The 20,560-nt window shown below is 43.0% G+C and overlaps 1 long non-coding RNA gene across 2 annotated transcripts; it reads left to right on the forward strand.

The window, feature by feature from the left end:
• The first annotated feature begins 374 nt into the window (after positions 1-374).
• On the forward strand, positions 375-20,315 carry LOC129343179 (uncharacterized). 2 transcript variants are annotated; one of them, XR_008598279.1, is made up of 4 exons: positions 375-673; positions 12,797-12,951; positions 16,200-16,318; positions 16,868-20,315. It is a non-coding gene; the product is annotated as an uncharacterized LOC129343179 (long non-coding RNA). The 2 variants fall into 2 exon arrangements; XR_008598280.1 differs by lacking the exon at positions 12,797-12,951.
• Positions 20,316-20,560: the final 245 nt, after the last annotated feature.

The raw sequence follows: 20,560 nt of genomic DNA on the forward strand, positions 1-20,560 counted from the left end.
TATGCTCTGGGCCCCATTCCCACTATCTGTTTTTCTTTAACAAAGCCCACAAGGAACGTGTTTTGTCAGCAAAACCTTCTATAAATTCCTGGGAAAAGTTTAGCATTCCCAGGATGGCTCTTAGGGAGTGGGCATCAGTGGGGAGTGGCAATTTCCCTAAAGCTTCCACCCTCTGTGTATCTGGAGACCTCCCCTCTTGGCCCAGATGCACCCCCAGGTACTTAACCTCTCTTTGTACTAGCTGTGCTTTATCCTAGTTAATTTTAAACCCCATGTTTTGCAAGAGTTGTAAAACTGCTCTGGTTGCTTCATGTGCATACACCAAGCTCCTCCCATAAATGAGAATGTCTTCCACGTAAGAAGTGACTGCCCCTTTGAACTCCAAAGGGAGTTCTTCTAACATTTGAACTACGTATTTGTTGCATCTTGAGGGGGACAGGAAACAACCTTGTGGGACTCTTTTGTAATAATATTGTCGGCCTCTAAATGTAAATGCAAGTTTGTACCAGCATTTTTCAGCCAATGGGACGGAGTGAAAGCAGTTTGCTATGTCAATCACACTAAAGTACTTTGCTCCTCCTGCTATGGCAGCAATAACCTGTGGATAACTGGCTACCACTGGAGCTACAGCTGGAGTGACGCTGTTTAAGGCCCGAAAGTCTACTACTAACCTGTAAGTACCGTCCTTTTTCTTTACTGGCCAAATGGGTGCATTATTAATGCTTTCCATTTGAATCAGGACTCCTTGATTCACTAAGGACTCTATGATTTCTACAATTGGCCCCTCTGCCTCCTGGGGAAAGTGATACTGTTTCTGTGGTTTCAGATCTTTCCCTACAATTAAAACTTCAGCATCTATCTTCCCACATTCGTTCATGTTTTTAATCCCCAGATGAGGGAATTCTTTTACCCACTCCTCTTTCCCTGAGGTTGTCTTAAAGCACTTGCTTTCTGCACTGAGTAGATTGGAAGGGAACTGTCCCCTCCACTGGGCATTTGCCACAGACAATCATTGCAGAAACAAAGAAAACGCAGGGACCACGACAACCAAATCCAGCTTTTATGTTCCAAATTGTAGAACTGAAATATACAATGCACTGGAGCTTGATATATATAAATATTGAGTCAAAAAATACCACCAAACCTCCCGGCGGGAGATGGCAACGGGCTTGCCGGCTTGCAATTTTCCCGTTTCGCAAGAGTTATGCTTCTTCCAAAGCCACAACTTTTCTGAAATTAATATACAAATACAAATCAGGATGTAACCATCAAGCAAAACTTTCTGCAATAGATATTTTCATTTACAACTTCATTTGCAAACTTAATTGATTATGTACATGGTAAATATAATGTATAGCATCATGAAATGAATAAGAAAGCCCACTTCCAAAAAGATCCCCCAAATGCATTCAAAATATTCAAAAATATAATCCAATGCATTCAAACATATACATTCAATATTTTCCCTTTATAAACTTAACTTTTTCAACATCCTCTTTGCACTTGGTAAAGAACATAACATTTAAAAAGGGGATCACATTAAACCATTGTTCCCTTTTATAGTCTCGTATACAAACTTAATACTATATAAACTTTATAATATACCAGTAATTACTTCATGCAATGGTTAAACTCACCAATACACTTGCAAAATAAACCTTCAGTCCTTTCTTTTTTCTAAAGTCAATCTGTTCCTAACTCTTTTTTCGAGCGTTTGGTGAGGAACGCTGTGTAAATTAACTCTTTAAAGGGAGCGGATCTTGTCAAATCAATCATCCCCGTCCCCACAATTAAAGGGTCAGGGTCGCAAGGCTCTTTAGGAAAAGAATGTGAAAGTGTCTGATATAAACAACAATGAAAGGACCAATTATATCTTATCCTAAAAAGAGAGTGAAATCAGCCTCATTGTTAAGTCCAAATGGTGATAGGCTATTTAAACGAAAAATCCACTGAGTCTCCAGGCGTAACAAAGCTCTCCATGTGTCCGAAGGATGTTTGCAAGACAAGGTCTGTAATACAGAAAACTGCAATTCACGTTCATGTGTGTGCCTATCCTGGAAGTGCTGGCTCAAAGGGGCTTCTAATGACTTGTTTCTAATTCTGGATAGATGTTCTTGAATGCGAAGTCTCAAGGGTCTGATGGTGCTTCCAACATACAGTAAATTACATGTACAACAGATTACATATACCACGTTGGATGTGGCACAGGTGGAAAAACCTTTTGCATACAATTTTCTACCCGTTTTTGGGTTGGTGATACTATCCACACTCACTGCAAGATCACAGACATTACAATGCCCACATTTAAAGTGGCCACAGGGCAAATTACAGGTAGGTGTTCTATCTGTTAGCTTGGTTGCTAGCCAACAGTTTACCGTGCGAAAGGGGGGGATCTTTTAGTATATCTTCAACTGAGTCAGATTTTCCCAAATGAAGAGAGAGCAAGGATACAACACAGGCCTGGACATAAATTTCAGTAAGTTTTATTTAAATCATTTTGCATAGGGTACATAGACTTTAAGTATCGTGGTACAGCATGGTCTTAGCATAGCAATAGCTTGATCAACAATACAACAAGAACAAGGCATAGTAAATCATCTTACCAGTCCTGGAGATGTCCCAGAGATTCTCGTTGATGGAAAGAATGGGAGCGCGCTTTGCCAATCTGAAAGGAAAAGGAGAGAGATAGCAAGGAGGTATTCCTTCCTTTCTCTCCTCCTAGCTTCTTAGACTCCATGGTTTTCTTGCTCATTTTTATACAGTTTTGGCTTACATCAACCCATTCAAATTCACCAATGAGATTCTTCAGAGTCATTCCTGGCACTGGAAATCACCTAAAAATTGCAGCATTTGCAGATTTTGTGCTGAGATTGTGACATCTGTAAAACGGTCAGGTAATTCTGATCCCTTAGCATTTGATATCATTGCTCATATGAATATCATGTATCAGCAAAAATCCCCTAGATCTTAACTTATTGCCACGTTTCCATTCCAAGTTCATTTAGACTCCATTTTGTTTGGTTCAGTATATCCTTAGTCCCTTATGATTAAGGCCTATGTGATTGATATATGTATAGTGATTGCTGAGTTATTTCATGTAGAGATATAGTGAGGTTGATTGAGCTGTGAATATATGGATATATGCATGCATGTACGTGTGTTTCCAGCAAAACAATCATGTGGTTAGTGTCAGCGTGATGTTATAGTCAAGGCAGTGTTTCTAAGTGACTTGAACTAGTATTTCTGAATGGTCTGAACTAAGTCTGCAATTGGTCAGTCAGTGTTTCCTCCTTTTAAAACCAAAAGCTCTTTAAAAGAATCTCTCTTGCTGTGGATTATCCTCATGTTCCCTCTTTAATTGTGTTCTCATTATTGCTAGTGTGTGCACAATGTCTTCCTTCTTCTTTAGACATAAGAGTAGATGTATGAATTACTGTGTTTTAACGTCTTTGAATCTTAAAAGAGAGAAAAGTTATCCGTTTAAAGTAAGCCTCTGAGTTTATTGTCTGTCAGCCCCTCCTTTTCTGCTAGGTTCCTGTGACACTGAGCATGATCAGGTTCTGGCCGACTGACAAGATACTGACCTGCCATCGATTTTTGCTTCTGTACACTGGCTAATGCAAACAGCAAAAGCAAACACTTTGTCCTTTCCCGTTCAGAATATGTCATTTTGGAATCCGTCCCAACTGAGCATAGAGTGTGTCAAGTAAAATAGTATGGTGCTTTCCATACTTAAAAATGGATTCCAAGATTATGGAAAATAGGCCGGCTTCACTTATACAGGAATACAACACAAAATCAGAATGAACTACTGCTTCCTTAATGCTCTTTGTTTTTCTTAACCCCACCAATGGGGGAGACTCGCACCCTGGGATATTCTGCACAATGTGCCAGTTCTTCTTAACAATCCTTATAATGCCCCGTGCCAGTGATGAATATTCTATAGACCATGTCAATCTGTCTTCACTTGATCTGTCAGTTGGTATTAACAAGGTTTCCCTGGGAACCTGATTTGCTCGCAACCTGGCCTGTTCTACCACCTTTGCTGGGTAACCCCGTTGGATGAAAGCCCTGGCTAATTGATTGCATTCACAGCTATAATCCCCAAACATGGTCAAGTTATGTCTCAATCTCAGAAATTGGCCAAAGGGTATGTTCTTTTTCAATTGGATGTTATGGTGAGATGAATAGTGGAGGTAGGCAAACCTATCTGTGGGTTTTCTATAAGGCTTAACGCTTAACCTCCAATGTCTAGTTTTATATACACAAACATCCAAAAAATTAATTTCCTCACAGCTGTAATGCCATGACAATTTTATGTTTGGATCAACTGAATTCATCCACTGGGCCAAACCTTCCATGTATGCAATATCATCCAAGATCACGGCCACATCATCAATGTATCTCCCAAAGTACAGTATCTCCTTAAAAAAAGGATTCCTTTCTGGATTGAGAAAAAACTTTTCTTCCAATTCAGCCATGTATAAATTTGCAATGCTGGGTGCAGCAGGGCAACCCATCGCCACTCCTTTGCATTGAAAGTAAAATTGCTCTTTAAATCGAAAATAGTTCTTTCCCAAAATTATATCAACTAGCTGAAGAATAAATGGAGTGGGGGGAATTTCAATACTTCTTGAATGAAGGGTATTTTCAACAACGAGTCTGGTACCCTCATGAGGGATTGAGGTATATAAGCCCGTTGCCATCTCCCGCCGGGAGGTTTGGTGGTATTTTTTGACTCAATATTTATATATATCAAGCTCCAGTGCATTGTATATTTCAGTTCTACAATTTGGAACATAAAAGCTGGATTTGGTTGTCGTGGTCCCTGCATTTTCTTTGTTTCTGCATTGACTTTGGGACGTCCCCCCATTTTTTCTTTCTTTCCACACAGACAATCATTGGACAAATCTGTCACCAACTGGTGCTCTTTTAAGAAAGGGTTGCCAATGATTCCAGGTTCCTTATTGTCAGCTACACAAAATTCTATTTCAGTTTTCAGAAATCCTATCTGAATGGGACAAGGGTTCAGTACTTTAGCAGAGCAATCATTTCCTGAAAACCCCACTAATTGTACTTGCTCAGTTTCCTTCATTGAGAAGCCTTCAGGCATCCATTCAGGATTTAAAATATTGACAGATGCCCCTGCGTCCAGTAGGATAGAAAGAAGCTGTTTCTCCCCCTCCCCCAGTTTTGCCTCCAAAATAGGTCTCCCCAAAACAATCATAAGTCAAGTCTGTAATTTGTTTGGGGTTTTCCTGGGGAGTGTTACCGGAACTGCTCTTTATTTGGATGGGGAATTAGCTAGCAGTCCAGAACTGAAATTAGCGGGGATCCAACCAATGTATACCATGGTCCTTTTTCCAGAGACTCATGTGACAAAGAGGCAGACTACAATTATTCAATCAATAAGGTGTATTTTCGAATAGTGTGGCATATGCCTGAGCTTACACACACGTACAAGATTACATACAAGAGCTAAGAAATACAGAGTAGGAAAATTAGAGACGGCTGCATGAGCGGGAACCCCACGATGACAGAGGATATACTTACAATCCTGAGGCAGAGCAGAGATGTTGCAGCGAGGGGGTCTAGTGCCAGCACTAGGACCACGGGTAGAAAGGCAGCAAGGAAGTTAGGATAGGAATGGCGTGCCCTTAGGTTCGAGGGGCTGGCGCCCCGTTCAGTGGTTCTCACGACTTAAATCAAAGGATTTGGGGCTATCGGAATAGCCTTGATTGGACACTGTTTGAAGTCTGATTGATATATCATGACACCTTTTGGGAGAGGGGACGGGGGTGTCAGACTGTGGCTTAGTAAAAGTTGCAATCCAGACTATCTCTTGCAATTAGACATGAGTCCATTGGTTTCAAAAGATTTTTACTGAATATAAACAACCATTATAGTCCACGGACCAAGACGCAATATCTTGGCTGGTACATGGGTATCGTTACGAATGAAGGTAAAGGTTAAGGTACAGAATAGCATAGCCCAGCAATTCCCATCCTCCTCCCCCACAGGCAGTTCCCCTCGGTTTCCTGGCTGCCTGAGAACAAGGCTGTTGTCGTGGGCACGGTTAGGACTTACCAGCAGACTGCCTGGCAGTGATGGCAAGCTTGGTAACCAGCCCGCGGGAGGCTCCCGGTGGGAGCTGGCCAGAGGGCGCCTGGCCAGGTTTGCTGAAGATCTCCCTGGCTGGTGCCTGGCTGCTAGCAGCGTGGCTGGGGCCCAGGGTGAGGCAAGCTCTCATGGCAGGTGAGGAAGCAGCGTCTAAGACACAGTCCGTGGTTGGTGGTAGGGTAGAACCACAAGGGAAAGTCCAAATATAAGCTTGAACAGGGCTGTGCCACACAAGGGTCCTGAAAGCAATTGTCCAGGAAACCGACACAGTCTGTTGCAGCATCAGATATGAAACTGACATGTGTATTAGAGGCACACGTGCAAGGCAATCTTTTAGTGTAGAACTCAGACACAGTTCGTGGCTGGCCTCAGGGCAGGAGGGGGGGCTGCTCGGTAACAGGACGGCCTCTCTATTGCTGCTTGGATGTGGAAGGGAGAGGGTCTTTACCTTTCAATCCCTTTGCACATGCTTGTGGTGCAGCCTGATTTTCTGTTAATAAACAAGCTGCTTCTTCCTGCTGCTTTATTATCTCTGCCAGACCTTATTATCTCTGCCAGCTTCCATATCCTTGATCTGACCCCTTCATTCCAATCCCGTCTAGGTGGTCTTGGAGGACAGTCTCAATTTGGTGTCCCTGGGTTCTCTTGAAACCTCCTGAGTGGCACATTTCCTTCCCCTCTTGGATTGTCCCATGCTGTATTAGATCTAAAATTGCCCCAAAATTTGTTTGTGTAATTGTTCCAAGGTGTGTTGGGTCTGGGATTGCATGGCCATACATCTGGTACACGATTCCAGGGTCCATTATTAGAAAAAGTTACATTATGCAGGAACCCATTTTTACCTTTTCTGATCTCTGCCTTCCTATTCTCCCTAAACAAGTTTCCTGTGGTTTTAATCTTATCCAAGAGCTCTGGGTATGTCATGGGTCCTACAGTAAGTGGCCTCAAAATAATTTTTGTCTGGACATTCAAGCCATCTACCAACTCCCGTTTAAACTCTACTGTGTCAAAGTCAGGACCCCCTTGAGGAAGGCGAATCAGGTTGGCCGCAATGCCAAGCAGTTCTTTACATTTTATGTAAATTTCATGGGATTCACCTGGTTTTTGTTCCTCCTGGTAGTAGGCTTTTGAAATACTTCTGCAAGGCAATAAAGCTTGTACACAGCTGGCAAAGAATCATCCAATGCTTTGCGCCCCATTGTTAGCGTGAAGTTGGATCGCAGCTCAAATCTCCGGATCTGAACACTGCCTAGCTATCCGTTTTATGTCATCTAAAGCGAGTTCTGAATTTCAGGAAATTTCAAACATCCAGGAAAGGACAGTGTCTGAATTTAGAGGCCCAAATTTCTTTGCTGCTGCTTGTAGCTCAGTGAATTTCATTGGGGCGATCTCCTCTATGTGATCAGTTATGGCTTGGCCACCGTCCCGCCATGTGTGGATGAATTGCCTGACCAGTGGGTCCACTGGGCATGGAAGTTCCTCGGCACAGTCCTTCTCTGACTCTTCCAGCACTGCCTGTGTGTTTTCATCACAAATATTTTGGGTCACTTCCCAAATGCCTTCCTCACAGGCTATGAGGTTCGGATCACATTCTGGGAAGGAATCCATTCCCTCCATGACTGCAGAAATCAACCCCCTTTTTGCAGCTAAAGCACCTTTCAGTTTCTGGATATTTTTCCTACACTTCTTGTGTCCATGGCCTTCGGGCTTTTTGTGACCTGAAATCACACAGATTGCTGCTTGGGTCTCTCCAATCTTAGTTGTGAGACTGTGTACCCTCCTTTCAGGGGTTTCTGCTTTGGTTTTCCAGACCTGACAATCTGCTTCCTTGTGATGTAAGGTCAAGAAGACTTTACAGTTTCAGTTTCAGATTTCAATTTCAGTTTCTGGATATTTTTCCCACACTTCTTGTGTTCATGGCCTTCGGGCTTTTTGTGACCTGAAATCAGACAGATTGCTGCTTGGGTCTCTCCTATCTTAGTTGTGAGACTGCATACCCTCCTTTCAGGGGTTTCTGCTTTGGTTTTCCAGACCTGACAATCTGCTTCCTTGTGATGTAAGGTCGAGGAGATTGTAAATTTTGGGATACATGATCAAAGTACTGAATTGTCCATAGAGATTCTTTCTCTTTTAGGTCGTCAATTTGGTGCTCTTGGTCATTTAGTTTAGTTTGACACTCTCGGAGCTTGTTGTTTTGTTCCTGGAGTGTCAGCCAGAGCGTCCATATTCCAATTCTGTCTAACTGCTTTTTGTTTCTTGTCAAGCTTTTTATTTCTTTGAACGTTAGGCTAGCTGCTTCCATGGGATTTTCTCCCTGGAGCATTTCTGGGTTTACAATGCCAATTTTTCCTTTTCCTTCCACCCATCTCTGTAAAGGGTCTGCATCTACATGTTTATTTCCATTGCTCTTTCTCCAAGCAAATAGTTTTGATTTTCCTTGTGGAGGTTCAATGGAGGTTTTATTTCCCATTTTGAGCTAATGGTTAAACCACCTTGCTGTTCCAGAACTCAGATAAAATTGTTTACTCTTTCCAGAGGGGTTTTTCAGTCCCAAAATATGCTCACATTCTCCACCAATCTGTTGGCTACAGCCATTTCGACTAAACCAGCATTAATATGCTAGAGAGGGATCTTGCGTATTTTGCACTGAATTTCCCCAAATGAAGAGAGTAAAAGATGCAACACAAACCAAGTCATAAATTTGGTAGATTTATTCAGATCAACTTGCATAGGTTACAGAGAAACTTTCAGAAATCATGTTGCAAGATTCTAGAAAGCCAAATTGTAACACAGTATAGAAACAAAGGCAACATAAGAATACAATGAAGCATGAGGAGTTATTTTACCAGTCCTGAAGATGCCCCGAGAGGTCTGTATTGGTGAGGAGAGAGAGATCTTCACCTTGCTTCTGTGTTCTGAAAAGGCAAGGGAGAGCCAGGAAGAAGAGTGTATTCCTTCCTTCTCTTTTCTCATTGATTCTGCCATTTTCAAAGCTCATTTTTATATGTTTCTTTGAGTAGTTTCTCCCCTCTCTTCCACCAGTAAGATCTCTTGGGGTCATCTCTGGCAAGGAAACCACCTAAAAATCATAAAGTCTGCAAAACAGCTGGGTCACCATGACTCCCCAATATTTACCCTCATTGCTCAAATTATGACAGTATGCAACAACAAAAATCCCCTGGGTTATTCTGACCCATTCTAACCATACTCATTATACCACGTAATTGTTCAAAGGTTCATTTAGACTCCATTTTGTTTGGTTCAGTATATCCTAAGTTCCTTATAACTATGTGATTATAACTATATATGATGTGTGATTACTAAGTTATCCTGTATGAATTGTTCCTGATAGTCTATGTGGATATATGCATTATGTATTATATATTGTTTAGCAGAAGTGATCATATAGTGTATTGTTAGTAAAAATGATGGTGTATGACAGGCCTAATTGTTTCTAGATGGACAGAAATTTCAGTGTTGTTTTCAGAGAGAGAGAGAGAGAGATGGTTTTTTCTCAGAGAGAAAGAGAGAGAAAGGAGTTTTAGCTTATGTTTGGTTCAACTATTTCCTCTTAACTGCAAGTATATGTGCAAGTCTTTCTTTATAAGAAACAGGTGGTTTTGGGGCAGCCATTACTGGTTTTAATTATTTGAATTTTAAGAGTTTAACAGAAAAACTTTTCTTTTAAACTGTGGCTTGATTTCTCTCAGCCCCTCCTTCCTCTGGCTGTTGTAATTAGGTCCAAATGTTTGGACTGTTGTCAGGACACTTGACCTCTCAAATTATTTGCTTACTACTGTTCACAAACTATAATCAAACAGTACACTGTCTGTTTTTCGACCAAAGGGCACAGCATTCTGGATCGGTGGAAAATAACAAAACGGATTGAGGTTCAGCTCTTTATTCCATGGCATTTGTAGACCATAATGGCTTTGGCATGGTCAGGCCTTATACAGGAAGGCAACACCATACTCTGGTGGGAGGCTATGAGCCCAAGCAGGGAGAGCAAGGACAGCCAGGAAGGGACTCAACCAGAGGGAGAGGGCACAGGAAGCAGAGACAGCAAGCTAGCCAGCAACCTTACCAGCAGGGAAGGAAAGTCAGCCATGGCAACCAAGGGCTGTGCCCCAACCTGCAGGCAGGCTAGAAGGGGTTAGCCAGGACCAGGTGAAGCTAGGAGCAAAGCAGCCACAGGTGGGACTTCCTGAAGCCACCAACAGAGAAAGCCCAGCAGCCAGCAAAGGAGGTGCAGGTGTGGCTGCCCAGAGCAGACAGCAAAGCAACCACAGATGTGGCTGCCTAGGAGAGTCAGGGCCATGGCTAGAGGGCTGGGGGCATGGTTGGCAGGTCAAGCTGGGAATGAGTAAAGGTATATAATGGAAGTTCTCCCATAAGGTGGGGTGGTGAGTTAGGAGCAGGAAGTGGGTTGTATAGGAGCGAGGAGGAGGTGAAAAGAGTGAGAGCTTTGCAGCGGCCCAATATGGGCCTGATTCAGCCTGAATCCATCCAGATTGTGCCCAATTTGGGCCCAAATCAGCCAAAATCTGACTGGATTTGTCCCAATTCACACCCGAATTGGGCTGCTGCAGTGCATGAGAGCACGCCACATAACCTGGGAGTGTGCTCTGGGAAGTGCGTCTCCCCCACTGGCCAGGTAAGCAGGGGTGGGGTGGAGGGGTGGAGTAGAGGATCCCCCACTGGGGCAGGAGACTGGCAAACCTTATTTGGAGCTCAGCCACTGACTCCAACTTCACCGTTGGCCTCTCTTGGACCTACTTTGCTGTGTGGTCTTCCACCTGCCTGATCAATTTCTTAGTTTGGTTGTTGCCTCGCTGCCCCCAAGGGATCCCTTCCCTCTCCTCACTGAAATAAGGCTTGAGTGTCTTTGCTTCTACCCTTTTGCTTTTCCTCACAGGCAGGTAGCTGTTAAGAAAAGGTTTTGGGGTTTACATGTTGTAAAATTTCCCTCTTGCCCCTATCTTTATTGTAACAGCTATTTAATTTGGTGTCTGTGTGTCAATTAAATAAAATGTTTTTTTTTAAAGAAATTACAAATGCTTATTTCCCCTTGACTTTTTGGGTGCTTTGCTGAATCTGGATCTCATTAAACACTGGTTCAAGATGCTAAAACATTGTGTGGAAACAACGTCTGCCCCCCCATACAAGTGCTTGTTCCGTGTCAGGAAAGGGACTGCTTTGCTGGTTAAGGGGTCCTCACATGTATAGATATTTGGGTAATATTCCCTTCTCTATAGCCCTGTTCCGTGGTAAACCTAGCACACCCAGAAAGCACATAATCTTTGTGAGCCCTCTCATCGAAAGAGGAACTGGAGATTTCCTGGCTGCAGCTGATTGATTTTTCACTTCCCTGCAGAACCTCTGTAGAATGAAAAAAATGTGCTTCAGTCCATCACATGGGGTTAGATTTATTAGGCACCTGACATTTTCTTCTTCTTATAATGCAGTATTGGGCTAAGCATTTGCACTGGACAAAAAGGGACATATTAAATTATTGAAGATGCTTCATTTGAAGGGGGAGTAAGGATTTAAGCATATTTGGAACTGGAAGACTGTTATGTAATTTGTCAATGTCAACATTTCTACAGTATATTCATTGACGTTTCTGTGTCATTATGGTTGCTTCTAAAGACTGCATTATGATGCAGTGTTGAGTTACCTCATGCAAAAAACAGGATGACTCACTATACTGTATTATTGGAAGAAATGTCTATTTTTTAATATGGACATACCATTGCCTTTCCCTCACCTAGCCTCATACACATTCCTTCCTTCTTTATGTTCCTTTGCAATATTACCTCAAATGTTGAGTTGGTTACCTATTATATAAAAACAAGAGACTTGTGGAGGGCATATTTCCCTCTCTAGCCCTCTGCCACTATTTCCCTTTCCCTTTTCCTGGAAGCCCCTAGAACATTTCTCATTTTCATATTTCCTTCTTCTCTTTGCACCCATCAGGCAACCTACCTTTACCTACCCACCTTGGTCTTCAACCTTCCCTCCTCCTCTCCCCCTAGCAGCCTCTCCCTGGGAAAAACTAGATGAATTGTACAGTGGTGTCCACTGGGCAGGACCCAGCTGCTTTAGAGGATACTGCTACTAGACCAGACCCAGTTGTGTGGGTAGTGAATCTCCAGTGGTTGCTGCTGGGCCTTTCCCCAGCAAGTATTCCTCCATCAGGAAACATAACAGAGAAGGGGAACAGGATCTTTTTTTAAGGCAACTTGATTGATGTGCCCAATAATTTAAAGAAAATAAAAGTGAATTAGCTTCAGGAAGTTTATTTCCACCATATTTGCATATTTCTCCCCCCTGCTTTCTAATGTCTTGTTTATCAACACCAACTGCCCACGGAATGAATTGTCATTTGCTCACTATGTATTATTATGAGTACACCATGAACTCGAACAGAGGTTGATTACTTCATTAAATGGGGAAGAATATGCAGTATGTCAAAAGGTTCTGGAAAGATTTTAAGTGTTTTAACAGTTAGTATCATCCTTTCAGCTCACTAAGTGTAGCTTAAATAGACCTCAGTAAATGTCATCCCTCAGGGTATAGGATACATAAAAGCCACACATTCTTCTGAGCAAATGTTGTGAACCTGAACTGAGAGTCAGCTTAGCAATTACATCCAGTTTTGTGTTTTCTATATTAGGTACATCCAAGAAAGAAGGGATACGGTATCCTAATGCCAGTTTTAGGGCATGGTACTCCATTATTACAATAAATAAATGGGAGACCTTGATCAATCATTGTTGGTGTGACCACTTCATATCTACATCTTCTTACTAGCAAGTATTCTTTCCCACAGTAAGTATAATTGGGTCTAACTAGACCAAGGCTGATTCTACACAAGGTTATCTGCCCCCCCCCATTGGAAGTCACATTACTATTATGATTGCTGCTGAATTCACACTTGCAACAGAGATTTCACATGGCTCAGAATATTCTGGATTTTCACCCTTGCTAGCCATGGTTCCCCTTTAACAACTGATGTGGATTACATCGCTCCCCTCACCTTGCTTTTGTTATGCCACCCTCATGATTCACCACCCACCTTTTAAAATTTTTTTTAAAATGGTGCATGCATAGCACTGCTCAGGAATGACACGATGTTATTACTTTAAACACACACACACATTAACACCGTGTGAATCCAGAAAATGCTCTACTTGAATTCTTTGGTGATGCTAATTGCTGGAAGGTACTGAATGTTCCATCATGGTTATCTACATTGAAAAGGCTAATTGGCCCCTTACTGCTTAGGGGAAAGTGAGAGAGAGCATTTTAGGAACTTTTCAAATGCTAATTGAGAGACCAGAGAAAAATACTTTCTACTTGTATAGTTGTAAGGTAGTGACCGAGTAATAAAGTTGCCCTGACACCCCTCCCCGCAATCTCCCTTTGGTTGGTACAAGTAAGAACACCAAGGCAATTCGCTGTGAAAATGCAAAACAAAGGGGCATTTCTTTCATTTAAATGGAAAGGCAGATCTTCCTTTCTGGACACATGGGGAAAAAAATCTTTCCTGAAATGCCATGCTGGAAATGATCGCTTTTTTGAAGCTAAAAAGCAGCATTTTTAGTGGGGAAAACTCCCAGGTTGTTCATGATTTGAGCACTTATGGACAATGAAATTGTATGGAAACAAACAAACAAAACAGCATATAACCTCTGCGCAGAATCATCACAAACGTCTGACTTGGGTATATTTGTGTGATAGCTAAATGCTCTCTCTTTTGTTCAGAGGCAACAGTCCTATGAATGCCAGAACAACAAATACCAGAAAAATAATAATGGGGAAAAATTCTGCTATCTTGTTCTGCTTCCTAGAGGCTTCTGGCTGGCAACTCATGGAAACAGGATAATACATTAAATAGTCTTTAGTCAGTGAGATCTAGTTGGGCTTTCACATTATCCTTGTTTACTCACAAGAAAGTCCCTATGTATTCAGTGGAATTTAACAGTGTGCAGGGGATAGAATTTTTAGTTTTACATAAACAATCTATTAGTTTATTTGTTCACACTTTTCAAGTTTGCATGTCTCAATGACGTCCCACTTCTTGGGGAGGATTTTGAGAGTTAAAAATCAAGTCAATAATATCCCCCCCTTTTCTCCTATCAGTGGAATGTGTCAATGAATGAGTGCTCTTACACCTTTTAATTTAAACCCAACAGGTTGATGTAGGTAATCATCAAAGCAATGGGTATCATTTGCTGGATTGCTCAGTAATACAATGATTGTTGGAGAAAGTTCATAGATTTTATGTCACTTTCTTCCCTACATACAATCGTTATCATGTGAGCAGAGTGACAGAATACCAATATCAATATGACTGTTAATAATAACTAAATGCTCAGAAATAGACATGGGCATGGAACGGGAAAAAATGAACCAAGTGATTTGTGGTTCGTTCATTTTCATGGAACACGAACCACGAATTACCCAAACTTGAGCCAGTTTCGAACCAGTTCGAGATTCGAGGGAGCCCAGAACAGGCACCTTCACACTCACAGCAAAACTAAACAAGACTTTCCCAATGTCCAATACCCACTAAATTTACAGGGGACCTAGTCCTCTCTGTCCTCTAAAGATACCCCACCCCCCCTCATGTTTCAGAGAGATTGAACCCTGGAAAAGGCATGATCCATGGGTCCCTCCCTTTCCTGTCATTATCTCCTCACAGTGGCAAAAACTGAAGTGTCTGCTGGAAGCTACTTTGAGGGACTACAAACTGAACTTCCCAATGTCCAATACCCACCAAATTGGCAGGAGACATAGTCCTCTCTGTCCTCTAAAGACCCCCCCCCAAGTTTCAGAGAGATTGAACCCCAGGAAAGGCATGATCCATGGGTCCCTCCCTTTCCTGTCATTTTCTCTTCACAATGGCAAAAACTGGAGTGTCTGCTGGAAGCTACTTTGACGGGCTACAAACTGACCTTCTCAATGTCCAATATCCACCAAATTTGCAGGGGACATAGTCCTCACTGTCCTCTAAAGACCCCCCCCCTCAAGTTTCAGAAAGATGGAAAGGCATGATCCACCCAGGAAAGGCATGATCCATGGGTCCCCTTGCCCTGGGATTGGCTCATAGGTTGAGGGTGGGGATGGAACTGGGAATAGGAGAGGGGATATAAGGAGGGCTCCAAATGCAGGCAGGGGAGCAGAAAAACAGATACTGCCAGAAGCTAGAGAGAGAGCAGAATAAGTGACAGCTGCTGAGAGAGCTGGTAGGCTTGGGTGACACAACCCCCCAAGACCATCTGTCTAAAGTCTGCAGGAGCCTTTGCCAGGATAGTGGATGGGTGGAAGGTGAACAGTTGGTAAAAATAATTATACTCAGTCCCAAGAATCTGTTTCAGAAAACATCATTGCTGGAAACTTTCCTCATGGTAGAGCTGAGGGAACCAATGAGAGAACCCTACGGAGCAAAAGGCCTCATCCACCCAAGGGCATGGAGTTGGGCCTACTTGGAGTTGGAATGCAGGGAGAGCCATGGTTACCCTCTTCCACTAGGTCTAATCCAAAATGGAGACCCCTGCCAGAAACCAGAGAACCTCAGAGGCTCAGCCACCATCTCTGGCCTCTGAAGTCCATGGGGCACCGGGGTGGGGGGTGGGGAGGAGAGCCTGGGGACTGTAGGAGGCAGCATAGACATTTCTGCTGGGAGTGTCCATTAATGGAATGCAGCACAGGAAGGGAGATGGCCATGCCTGTGTCAGCCCATATACCTTGCCCTCCTCTTAGTGGTGGTGTGCATCGCAGGAACATGACTGACTGCCGTACTAGACAGCAGTAGCTCGGTATCAATGACCTGAATGCATCTCATTCATGTTGTTCTCCTAGTAGGTTGCACAGCTTCTGCCGCCTGTTCTCACTACTATGTGGATGAGTACCAGATTGTCAGGGTGCCTGTGCAGTATTAGGGACAGGTGCAGGACATGGAACTGGCCCATGTCATGGAGCTGCTTTTCACAGTCCTTATGGCAAGGTATGCATCTGGCTTCCAGCATACCTTGCATGTAGCAATGACTTTTCAACTGCTCTTCACTTGGAAGATCCAGAGACTGACTTGCCAAGGGAGGCCAGAGATGAAGAGACCCAGGAGGAGCATAAGGAGTTTCAGGCCACCCACGAAGAAGACAACACTCTGAGGGCCTTACGTGAGAGCATGGTGGTGAGTGATGGGGGAGTGCAGGATGAATGCTTGGCTGCCAGAGTCCTCCAAGTCATGCAAGAGTATTACCTGTAAATGTACCTGTATTGTAAAGGTTCATCCACAATTGGGGATCTGAGGTCTTACAATTACTGTTGCCTCAGCAATATTGAGGGGGGGATATTACCATTTGCTAATGACCATGAATTTGAAAGAAGCCTGTGGATGATACAACTGTAGGATATGATACCTGTATTCAGGTGAAAGGAGTTACAGACATGTTCTTGAGAAAGCAGCGGGAAATGAGGCAACAACAAGCCAGGCCCTTTGTTGGGCAGTGTCTGGAATGAGGAATTTCTCCTACAAGAAAGAGATATATTATTGGACTGACTAATATTACTAAAGAATAGTAATATTGGGTGATCCTTTTGTGACTGTGGATTTGGAAAAGTGACATTGCATGACTGCTTATGGTGAAGAGACTGATAATGACTTGGGTTGAAATATTTGAACTGACAGTAAACCGTATAAGCAGTTAGATAGTTACAGTGGTGTCTTTCTTGTCATCAGAGCAAAGACCACACCTGGGCAGGACACTAAGGGGCCCAATGCAGCCAGCCCACAGCATGATGGCCCACACCATGGGGACTCGCAGAAGATGGTGAGACTATTCTGGAACTGGACCACAGTTTGCCCATCACCCAGACCTCCCAACTAAGGGGTCTACTTAAGACATTCTCTCAGTGCCTGGGATGGACATCGGTCCTAGCCCACGCCATACCTACTCAACCCAGGTGATTGACCCGGGCAGTCTGAACTTTGGAGACTTCTTCTGTGAAAGCAGTGGGAGATGGTGGTGTGGGAGATCAAAGAGATGTTGTGCCTTAAAACAATCAAGCCCTTTTATAGCATTTGGCAGAACTATATCATCCCGGTCCCCAAGCCTGATGGAAGCATCAGGTTATCTTTAGATTATTGAGTGGTCAGTAAAATTGCACAATTTTATGCCTTTAATATGCCCTGGGCTGACGTGCTCATTGACCAGTTGGGCATGGCTCTCTACCTCTACACACTGACCTGACCAAGGGCTACTGGCAGGTTCCATGGTCCCCAAAGACTGAGAAAAGACAGCTTTTACCATCCCTGAAGGATTCTTCCAATTCAAGGTCATGCCATTCAGCCTTTATGGGGTGGCAGCTATCTCTCAACAGATAGTTGATAAAATATTGGCCCAGTGTGAATGCACCTTGGTGTACATAGATAATATAATCTTCTTTGGTCCTGACTGGCAAACTCACCTCCAACATCTACATAATGTGCTCCAATACCTAAATTGGGATAGTCCAAAGATCAACCCAGGGAAAAGTAAGATCAGATTCCAGGAATTAAGGTACTTGGGATACTTCTTGGAAAAGGGGCAACAGTGACTCCTTTAAGAAAAAAATAGCAACCCTTGAGCAGAGTCCCCTGCCATCCCCCAAGAAGCAAATCCAATGGTTCTTAGGACTCATGGGGTATTATATTAAGATCGTACTACACTTCAGTGGTCTGGCTAACCTAATACTATGGTGTGTGTGGACCCCAAGTGCCAACAAGTGTTTCTGGATCTCAAAGCTGCACTGCCTAATGCTCCTGTCCTCAGAAATCCTGACTTCAACATACTCTTTATACTAGTCCAAATAGACACCTTGGGAACCAGGTTGAGTGCTGTCCCCGCTCAAGATGTAGAAGGTGAAGAACTGCTGATTCTTTTCCTGAACTGAAAGCTGCAGGCCACAGAGCACAATTATATGACAGTGGAGAAGGAGGCCCTGGTCATCAGGTGGTCTGTTGAGGCCTTTTATATTACCTAACTAACAACCCCTGTAAATTGTTCATGAACCATGCTCCTCTGTTCTGGATGTCCAGAATAAAAATGATGGTAGAATGGTGGATATGACACATTTCTAGTTAATTTTACAATGGACAAATAACCTAGGAATTTCATGGGTTCTCCAATGCAAATATCAGAAACATTTCACAACATTATTTGTAAGCCAATTTGGTGTAGTGGTTAAGAGTGCAGGACTCTAATCTGGAGAACTGGGTTTGATTCCTCACTTCTCCACTTGAAGCCCCCTGGGTGACCTTGGGTCAGTCACAGCTTCTAGCTCTCTCAGCCCCATCCATCTCACAGGGTGTTTTGTTGTGGGGATAATAATAACATAGTTTGTAAACTGCTCTGAGTGGGTGTTAAATCATCCTGGAGGGCAGTATACAAAATGAATGTTGTTGTTGTTGTTGTTGTTAAGGGAAATTTGTATTCAAATTTGATTGTCAAATTTGACGGGCCCCTATTTGACAAGCGTGGTTGAGTGCCTATCATGAAGGCAGTGAAATGGGCAACCCTGCAGAGGGCTTTTTTACATACTTGAGACATCCTATATATTTAAAAATCATCATTATAAAAGCCCCCTCCCGCCTGCTCATGTCCTGATGAGGACTGAGCATGCTCATTGAGCACTGTAGGTTTGCTAACTCAGGACTTGGAAATTCTTGGAGATTTAGGGATGGAGCCTGGGGAGGACAGTGTCTGGGAAGGGGGGCTCAGAAGGGCACAATGGCATCAAGTCCACTCTCCAAAGATGCCATTTTCTCCAGAGTAACTGAAGATCAGTGGTAATTCCAGGAGGTCTCCAGCCCCCACTTGGAGGTTGGCAGTGTTAATGTTGAGTCCGATAAAGCTCCCACAAGCTTACAGTATCCTGAAGAAGAAGATTTCATTCAGGGAATGAAAAAAAATCCCAATCCTTTCGCGCCTTGTCATGATTTTTCAAAGGACCTTCGCTCATTCGTTCTAGTAAAAGCATGTGGAAAAGGAATGATTGCTTAAGTTGGTGGTATATTAAAATGTTTTCTGCTGCTTTGTTGCTGAAAAACAGAAGAAAATCATGAGATGTATAATTAGAAGAAGGGACCAGTCTCCATGCCTACTGTCAGGCTCTACCAGTTAGATCCTTCTTTGCTTAGCTGTGTGAGTTGCACTGTTCTTGTCCCTGCAGTTAGAGGAGAGAAGGCTCCCCTTTGTCATTTGTGTCTTGAGATGGAGTACCTGTGGATGCTTGTAAGAGTTCTGAGTCCAGCAGTGCTAAATATCCACTTGTTTGTTCTGTATCTTGGCTGTTTAGGATAAGTCTTCCCTTCTACCATGTATGGCATGAGAAATGCCTGATGTTCAAGCTGGATTTATAAAAGTTAGAGGCACGAGAGATCATTTTGTAAATTTACATTGCTCACTGGACCATACTAGAGAATTTCAGAAGAAAATCCATTTGTGTTTTATGGATTTCAGCCAGTGCTTTCTGCTAAAAGTAAGCAGAAATCCTCTTGCTTTTCCTCTCTTCCCATGTGCTCTGGGTGGCTGCGTACCTGCACTCCTAGAGAGGGTAAAAGCAGGAGAAAGGGGGCTGTGGTTTATAATCCCTCCTAGAGCACAGGAGGAGAGAGGGAGGTGGGTGAGCAGCTGGGAGGGGAGAAGGTTGCTGGTGGCCAAGTGGAGGGCTGAGAGGGAATCCTTCCTCTCTCCCATCCCCCAGCAAGCCCACGTTCCTCTGCCTTTGAAACTATTGTTCCCAGGTACTGCACCACCAAACACCCATGCCCAGGTTCTCATTGAGCTTGACTCATAGAAGTTCCATTGTGAGAAGTAGTCCAGTGTTTGTGTGCCCGTTCTCTCCCTTTGGGTTATGTTAGAGTGAGAGTTGTGATGAGTTGCCCCAGTTTTGGGAATCATCCCAATTCTTCTTCCCATCGAGCTTCTTTATTAGAGATCCATCAGTATCAGGGCACTCAGACAGCAGCATTGGCAGAAGTGACGTAAAGGGGGAAAGCAATGTTAGTTATAGGGCAGGGTTGACACAACACCTGATTGTGTCTTTGGAGGAAATCAAAGAGAACAAGGAACTTCAGAGAATTTTTTTCCTTAGAAAAACATATTGGAAAACCTTCTTTTATTTTAAAAATTTATTGTGCTTGCAATACAGATACGCTAAATAAATAAATAAATAAATAAATAAATACATCTTATATCTGTGAACATTGAACATGTTCATATTTTCTTTTTCATGTTCATATTTATAAAAGTATATCATTACGGAGCAATAGGCTGTTTCATGGTCACTTTATACAGTATGCAGAAACAAACCCAAATTTGCCACTGCTTCTTCTCTCCCAGTTCACCCTCTTCCTCCCTCCCTCCTCCTAACCTTTTGACCACTTGCAAGA

The sequence above is a fragment of the Eublepharis macularius genome, chromosome 15 (genome assembly GCF_028583425.1).
Source record: "Eublepharis macularius isolate TG4126 chromosome 15, MPM_Emac_v1.0, whole genome shotgun sequence".
In the NCBI taxonomy this organism is placed as follows: domain Eukaryota; kingdom Metazoa; phylum Chordata; class Lepidosauria; order Squamata; family Eublepharidae; genus Eublepharis; species Eublepharis macularius.